We start from the raw sequence: 8,141 nt of genomic DNA, 5'->3' as shown, positions 1-8,141 counted from the left end.
GGATGATGGGAGATCAATATGACTGAAGATGACTTAAGATAAAAGTTAGAATCATATCTCTTACATTTCAGTGAATTCTGGTTAGACAATATAAGAAATATAAATTTTCAAAAACAATATTTTTTTATTTAAAAAAATCAATGTTTTTAAATGTTCAATTAAAAAAACTTATTGTCTCAATTATGAAGGGAAAATGAGTTCAATAAATGAAAGTAATGACTAAGTATAAGATAGAGATGGTGACCTTTTAACTTTTTAAAAACCTTACCCAACAGAAATGTAACTAAGAACAAAGGAAACAATTAAGTAAATATGTAAGGTGACACTAGAAATAAAATAAAATAGAATAAATTAAAAATTACAAGTATTTTAGAATGATTTTCAAGTTCCAATGGAAAAAATGCTCAAAGATTATAAACAGGCAATTAATAAAAGAAGCAACACAAATTCTTAACCACTTTAAAAATGCTCAACTTTGCTAATATTCAGAGATATGAATTGAAACAAATATGAAGTACTCATTGACACTAATCTAATTTGTGAATATAATTAGAAGTAATAAACTCATCTCCAGAGGATTTGTGGGAAAAAATAGATGTACATTTATTATGACAAAATTTTATTTTTTGGCATAATTGGTAGCATGAAGTAAAATTTAAAAGAAAAATCATGCCTATTTATCCAATAATTTCAATTTTTGAAATTTACTTTGAAAAAAAATAAGAGATTTGTGTGATTTAAGATGCTTACCAGCATTATAATTAATTGCAATAAGCTTGATGGAATTTATAAATTAAAATTAGGAGAATGACTAAATAAATCATAGTATGCACATTTAATAGAATTCTCTAACACAATTGAAATAGACAAGTATGATTGTTATTTTAAATAAAAGTCATTATAATATAATACAGTATTTGTGAAATCTGGTGCTATTCCTTAACCCTAACTCTATTGGCAGATTGATTCCCCAGAGCAAGCCTACTTCTATTTCCCAGTTTACTAGGAACAAATGTAGAGAATTAAGATGATTCTTTTAATTATCACTCAAACTCATCCCTCACAAATAATCTTCTCAAATTACTATAAATTCAGTATTATTTAATCAATGATTAGTGATTCTAAATAGTTTGGAACATTTAATATGTCAATGATGATCATCTAACATAGCAGGACTTTCTGTTGTATGTATCAGTTCCTGAGTGAGCTCAAATTTAAAGGGTTGATTTCCACTTTTATTCTTCCCATCAATATTGCTTCTATATTTGACATAAACAGAATTATAGTATGCACTTCCTTGCATGATACAGTGTATAACCTGTCAACTCGTTCTATAACTGGTTTGTGTTAAGTAGGTGAAATTACTATTCTTCTTAGTTTTTCTGACACCTTGACTGAGTCGAAAAGATCATGTCTGGACAGTTTCCTCCCTGAGTTCACCTGCAATAGCTCCCACGCTGAAGTTTCTATAGGGACTTTCTGAAGTCTCTGTTGTCTGTGTAAAACTTACCTCAAAGCCTGCTCCATTCCATCTCCTGATATTTAATCACCTAAGATTAGGGAATGATGAAAATACAACAGAGCTAGAAAAACAGTTACTCTATCAATAAATAGGTTTGTAATAATTAGGTGAAAGAAAGGACTTGAGATTTCTTTCCTACAGAAGTTTCAAATTCTTCTGTCTCACTAATATGTTTCTTGGGAGAGGCAGAAATTTCACCTCTTTTTGATTTTTGTATGTACATTAGTTATTGTTTAGTAGCCTAACATGCTCTGTATTGAGGGGAGAAGCCCTTAGTAATCAGATAATAACAACTAACAATAACATGCAATGTATCAGGCACTATCTTATGTGCTTTATTGTTGTGGGTCTTCTTCCCTGCAGCTTCACTGGAAACTGAAAGTTTCTTACTGCGCGCCTCACACTATCACCAGCCTTCGGACGTCTCCGGCCCCGCTCTGGAAACAGGAGCGGGGAATAAGCAAACAGAGAGCCAACGTGTAGCAGAACTGGTCTTTATTGTCTGCACCCAAAATGTCTCTCCGAGCTGCCGCTGGCTATTCCTCTTATAGAGGTTGTCGGACCCTCCCCGAAACCTCCCATCGTGGGCGGGGCCAGCTCCCTTATCAATGCCTAGTCGGGTTTCTCCTTTTATGGCCAGGCGACTCATAGCTCTACACATCCACCGACAGGTAGCTCTATTAATCAACCCGGAGCAACATTCTGGAGTTGACTGACATTAGGGCGGCTCCCTTCCGCACAGAGAAGATCAGTTCTAGGCCCTTTACAATTCCCCCTTTTTGTTTAATAAGAGGGCGGTCTAATACAGCCATCACAACTCGGAAGGACATAAATGGGGGTAGAGCACCAGGAATATCAATTATGAAAAATATCAAAATAGAAAATATCCAGAGCACCAGAAATGGAAATACAAATAGATAATATCAAAATACGTATACAACATTAGGCTCATTGATCGGGGGTTGATTACAAATCTCCTTTGGCATTTAAGACATAAGATGCCTTCAGTTCTGTCAGAGACCAACATAGTGCAAAAAGTATGGCTCGAATTATCAAAGGCAAAAAACACAACATTAACAGTACAAGGACTAGGGCAACACACCCGAGAATTAACCAATGAATTACATTGTGATAGTCAAGCCCATTCAACCATGCCATCAACGAGGAGGTCGATTCCTCCCATTGCTTATTGAAATCAATTGTCATATTCTCCAATCCATTTATAATTTTGTCAAGGGCCATTAATTCATTTTGTAAAGACGTTTGCATAGAAGCATTACGTAAAAGACGTTCAAGATATGCATAATCAGAGGAATTATATAACACAGGTAATATACAAGAGGCACGATATAAAAAGCTACAAGTAAGTTTTACATATCGGGACAACAAAGCTTGTTGTTTCACTAACTCCAAGGAAACATATTGCAGTTGAGTTATTTGAGAAATCAGCATAGAGTCTATGGCCTCCTGGTGTCTCCAGGCCAAGTCATTTTCAGTCATGTACTTCTGCAGCTTCTCCGCCACAATAGTTAATTGTGTTTTCAGTTCTCTTATCTGGAATTCCTCTGCGATACTCAGAGCCAAGGCCGCCAGTGATAAAAACATACTACCACCTTCCCGTTTTCCTCTATGGTGCAGATTTTTCAACAGTCCTTGAAGAACCCCTTCTGCTTTGGTTATCTTATAGTTTGAGTTCAAACATATCAGGAACAATGCATTACCCAGAGTCCACAATTGTCCTTCAAAGCTATAACACAATGTACTATTTGGAAAAACTCCCCCTCTACAAGTGGAATTCTTGTTGCCAAAAACCCGATGCCATTGGGTAAAAGTCAACTCCCTGTCCTGATTATTAGATATATGTAACTGCATTTTTATCCTATTTGTAACTAATCCCACTTTCCACAGATGTGGCTGCAGGACATGATTAGAATAAAATACAGGAGCAATTAGTTGAGAGTGAGAATCGGCATTCCGATCCCAAAACGTCAAGTTCACAGTGCCATCTTGCAAAGATATGCTTTTCCTCATTAGTCCTGTACTGCATTCCCTTAATTGTCCAAAAACTACACCCAACTTTGAGTCTATACAACTCGGCAAATCAGTACGTCGCTGTCTCACAGCATTCATTGTATTTTTCCCATGTATTTCCTTCATCTGCACCATCATACTGGTACTTATATTATTTAACTCATCATTACTGTGTAGCAGATGACTTCTATTCAGCCTTTTCATGGTTGCACACCAATCATTCCCTTGTCCCTCAAGAACTATGCACAGTGGCAAGTGGGTTGTCATAAAAGTTAGGCTGTCTTTACTTTGTTTAAACATTTGAGGTTGTTGCTCTGGGTACCCTGGGTGAATGTGTGAGCCTACCAAGAATGAGCCATTACCAGTCAATTTTAAAGGGATACTTTCATGAACCCATGTCATCATTCGTAATTTGGGAAGATTAGGAGTTATAGCCCAATGAGTTGGTGCCTTAGCCGCGTGTAGAGTATACATTGGAATCATACCCTTGCCATCTTGTTTCTTACCCTCCTAAGGAGGGCGTGGGGTGATAGGGGGACTCTTCAATAAAAATATAACCCCGCTGTTAAAGGCTAAGGTCTTTTCCCCAATTTCATTGGTGATAATCGCGTCATAGCAGGATGCCCTCTAGGTATCATTGACTCGCTCAACTGACGCTATCAAACATAATAAAAAGGCTGCACCGTCAAATGACTGAACTCTACCTTTAAAAGGGAAGCAAGTCTGAATCTGATTAACCCTAGAGTGTTTAAAGCAGGTAGTATTTTTCCCTAGTAAACTTCCAAACCTTTCTGCAAAATCCTTCTTCCAAACTCTATGCAGCAGCACCAGCAGTTCGGTAGGATGTTCATGTAGAGGACCATTAATTATAATTGAAATATTCGTAATTGCTAGTGTCAGACCTATCTTCCATAGGTGATTCTGAATATGCCCTTCCACTATGGGTGTTGGTGCAACCAGTACCGGTGCCTCATCTGTCTCCCCATTCCAAAAGCTGATATTAACTTCTGGCAAAAAGGGCCCTTTACGAAACACGCCCGTGGAACAACTGATCAAAGGTGAAAATAAAGGCGAGTTCATAACCGGGGTACAAGGGGGAAGGGGACTTTCAACTTTATCTTCTATCTCATGTTCCAAGTGGGGAACAGCCAACATCTCAACTATCATCTCGCTAGTCAAGTCATTTAGGTCGCTCGTTTTGTGGGATGATTGCTTAATTCTAAAAGGTTCCAGCATAATGCATGAACTTATCTTTAAGTTATATGTCAGGCATAAAGGGACATCCCGAGTAATGAAAGTGAGCTTCTTAAAATGTTCCTTCCATACTTTTGATTCTTTGTACTCCCCCATCCCTTCCAAAAAGGAAACATTTCCTAACGTGGCTAATGGTATAGGCTGATGACGCCAAGTGACCATTTGAAAACTAGACAAATCTGCAATCATATTTCTCTCCTCACTCTTCACCCCTCCTATCAGGCTAATTAATCCTAACAACATGCATGCAATTTGATTCATTTGCATTTGAGTTTCTCATCTTCCTTCTCTTCTCTTTGCTCGTTGGGTTCGGTTTTTTTCCATTTCTCCTCCTTTCTCCTCTGCCCCGATGGATTCGTCTTCTTTTTCTCATACCAACCTGGTCCTTCTGATCGGGATCCATCTTTTCTCCTTTTCCCCTGTTGAGACACAAACAAATCCTTTTCCTCTCACAATAACTTTGTAAGGGCCTTTCCAAACGTTATTCTCATCTTTATACATTATCTTTTCCAATCTTAATTCTTTGGAATCATTTTCCGATTTTTCTGTCATTGATTTTCTTTCTGGTTTATTACCCATGGTGTAGGAGGGGGAGGTGTCAGTAATAGATATTTTATCTAATAGTGAGGTTTCAATACCTGTATCAAGATTTTACATGCACAGTTTATCAGTTGCTTTTCAATGTTTGTTTCAGCTTGTTCTCTGCATTCAGTTGGGAAGTCCACACCCTCAGAGTCCACTCTCTTTCCTATGTAGCACTGCTGTATCTGGATCTGGAACAGTCCTTTCCAGCTCAGGGTCAGCTTGTCCTCCTTCCATGTCCTAACCAGGACCCCGTCTCCAAGCTAGAACTCATGCACTGTTGAAACCCTAAGGGAGGAGTCTGAGCAATAAGCCTGTTTAGTTGTAAAGTTTTCAGATGTTAAAGTAAAGACATAACATATTTCCTTAAAAACAAATCCTTGGTTTCAAATATTGGATATAAGGAAGAATTTTGAATCCCTTTAAATCAGTTTGCTTTCTTCAACCAGAAACAGCTGCAGCTTCCTACTGCTGCTCTACCCCTGCAAAAATACGTTCCGTCTCACAGTCACCTCTCCGTGACTACCTTTTCCAACAAGTTCCTTCTTTTCCCCACTGATTTCTTCTTGAAATCATTTGCTCCCACTAATAAATCCTTCTTAAATCACCTTTATTCTCCTGTCCTATCTCTCTGTTTCTCTCTTCCCAATGCCTACTTGCTCAAACTTTCTCTGACATACTTTAAACACTTCCAAACTAATAACTCTTCTGACTAGATGCTTCATTTAAACTATTAATTAATTTTGCAAATCAATCTCTCTTGTCCCTTTTCTTTAATCACCTTTTTTTTTTAAACTTTAAACTTCAAGATTCATAACCCATAATGATAACAAATTACCCAATGTTTCAGAAGCAAACCAAATAGTTTTTTTTTTTTTTTCTTCTGCCTCAGTGCTTCAAGGCCACTAGTAAGAAGCTTCCCAGGCGGTATTAAGCAGATAAGATTGTAATGCCGTTACTCCCCTTTAGCAGGCTTTGAAAATCTGCTTTTCAGAGAAAACTTTCCCACCAGTTTAAAATAGTCAAGTTTTTTTTTCTTTTTCTTTTGTTTTACTTACAAATTGGTACAACAGGTTAAAAAGTTTAAAATCACAAACAATTTTTAAGACCAATACATTTTGAACCACTCTGAAAGAATTACTATTCTGAATGAATTTCAATTTCCACAATTCAGCCTGTTATTTTTCTAAGCCTGTAACACAGAGGCTGAATTCTTATCTCTTATGAGCTTGCTAACTTTTAACACAGAACAAAAAATTCAAAGCAGACAAACATACACAGACAGACACAGAGCTCTATTTTTTCTATCCAGGCTCTGCATGATTTTAAGTTAAGATCCACTCCATTCTTTTTACGGAGTTTATATAGCTATGAAGCATATACTCCTGAATCTGTTGGCTCGATATTGGGCTTTAACTATTTTTTGTCCCATGCCTCATCTAACTGTGTCTAAGCAGTCAGGCTGTTTGCTTCTTCTTGATTCTAAAAATCAAGGAGCGCGTCTTTCTACTTACCTTTCCTTGTTCCAGCGAATACACTGCCCGGGTCCCTGTTCAAGGTGCCACTTGTTGTGGGTCTGCTTCCCTGCAGCTTCACTGGAAACTGAAAGTTTCTTACTGCGCGCCTCACACTATCACCAGCCTTCGGACGTCTCCGGCCCCGCTCTGGAGACAGGAGCGGGGAATAAGCAAACAGAGAGCCAACGTGTAGCAGAACTGGTCTTTATTGTCTGCACCCAAAATGTCTCTCCGAGCTGCCGCTGGCTATTCCTCTTATAGAGGTTGTCGGACCCTCCCTGAAACCTCCCATCGTGGGCGGGGCCAGCTCCCTTATCAATGCCTAGTCTGGTTTCTCCTTTTATGGCCAGGCGACTCATAGTTCTACACATCCACTGACAGGTAGCTCTATTAATCAACCCGGAGCAACATTCTGGAGTTTTCTTAGTTGTTAAATGGACTGAGTCAAAGAAGTTAAGTATCTATGTCACAAACTATTTGAACTCAGGGCTTTCTGCTCCCAGGCCGTTTACTCTTATCTAAACCACTGATTTCCATAAGCATTCACTCACATAGTCACTAGGCAACACATGTTTATACTTTAAGGATTGGAAAATCATTGGCCAGAACTTTCACTTAAAAAATGGAAAATGAATAAAGAAAAAAAATGACCATATATTAGGACATATAGATCTCAAAATTAAATGCAGCAAGGCAAAAGCAGTAAAGGCTTTCTTTTCAGATCACGATTCAATAAAAACTACATTCAACAAAAAGTTAAGGATAAATAGATCAAAAAGTAATTGGAAACTAAATAATCTCATCTTAAAGAATTATTGGGTGAAACAGCAAATTATAGACACAATTAATAATTTCACTCAAGATAATGACAATGATGAAATATCATACCAAAATTTGTGGGATGTAGCTAAAGTGGTAATAAAGGGAAATTTTATATCTTTAGAGGCTTACTTGAAGAAAATAGAGAAAGAGAAAATCAATTAATTGGGCTTTCAACTTAAAAAGCTAGAAAAAGACCAAATTAAAAACTCCCAATCAAATACTAAATTTAAAATTTTAAAATTAAAAGGAGAAATTAATAATAGTGAAAGTAAAAATACTGTTGAACTAATAAATAAAACCAAGAGTTGGTTTTATGAAAAGAACAATAAAATAAATAAACCTTTGGTAAATCTGATTAGAAAAAGGAGAGAGGAAAATCAAGTTGTTAGTCTTAAAAATGAAAAATGAGTACA

The 8,141-nt window shown here is 37.1% G+C and overlaps 1 long non-coding RNA gene across 1 annotated transcript; it reads right to left on the bottom strand.

Annotated features, from left to right (window-relative positions):
- Positions 1 to 3,674: 3,674 nt before the first annotated feature.
- Positions 3,675 to 7,173, bottom strand: LOC141551393 (uncharacterized). The gene is made up of 2 exons (XR_012484850.1): positions 5,446 to 7,173; positions 3,675 to 5,226 (listed from the first exon to the last, which is right to left on the bottom strand). It is a non-coding gene; the product is annotated as an uncharacterized LOC141551393 (long non-coding RNA).
- Between the last annotated feature and the right edge of the window lie 968 nt (positions 7,174 to 8,141).

This window comes from Sminthopsis crassicaudata, chromosome 1, assembly GCF_048593235.1.
Source record: "Sminthopsis crassicaudata isolate SCR6 chromosome 1, ASM4859323v1, whole genome shotgun sequence".
NCBI lineage: Eukaryota > Metazoa > Chordata > Mammalia > Dasyuromorphia > Dasyuridae > Sminthopsis > Sminthopsis crassicaudata.
Note: the sequence above shows the minus strand (reverse complement) of the source record. Positions and strands in the feature narration are given on the sequence as shown.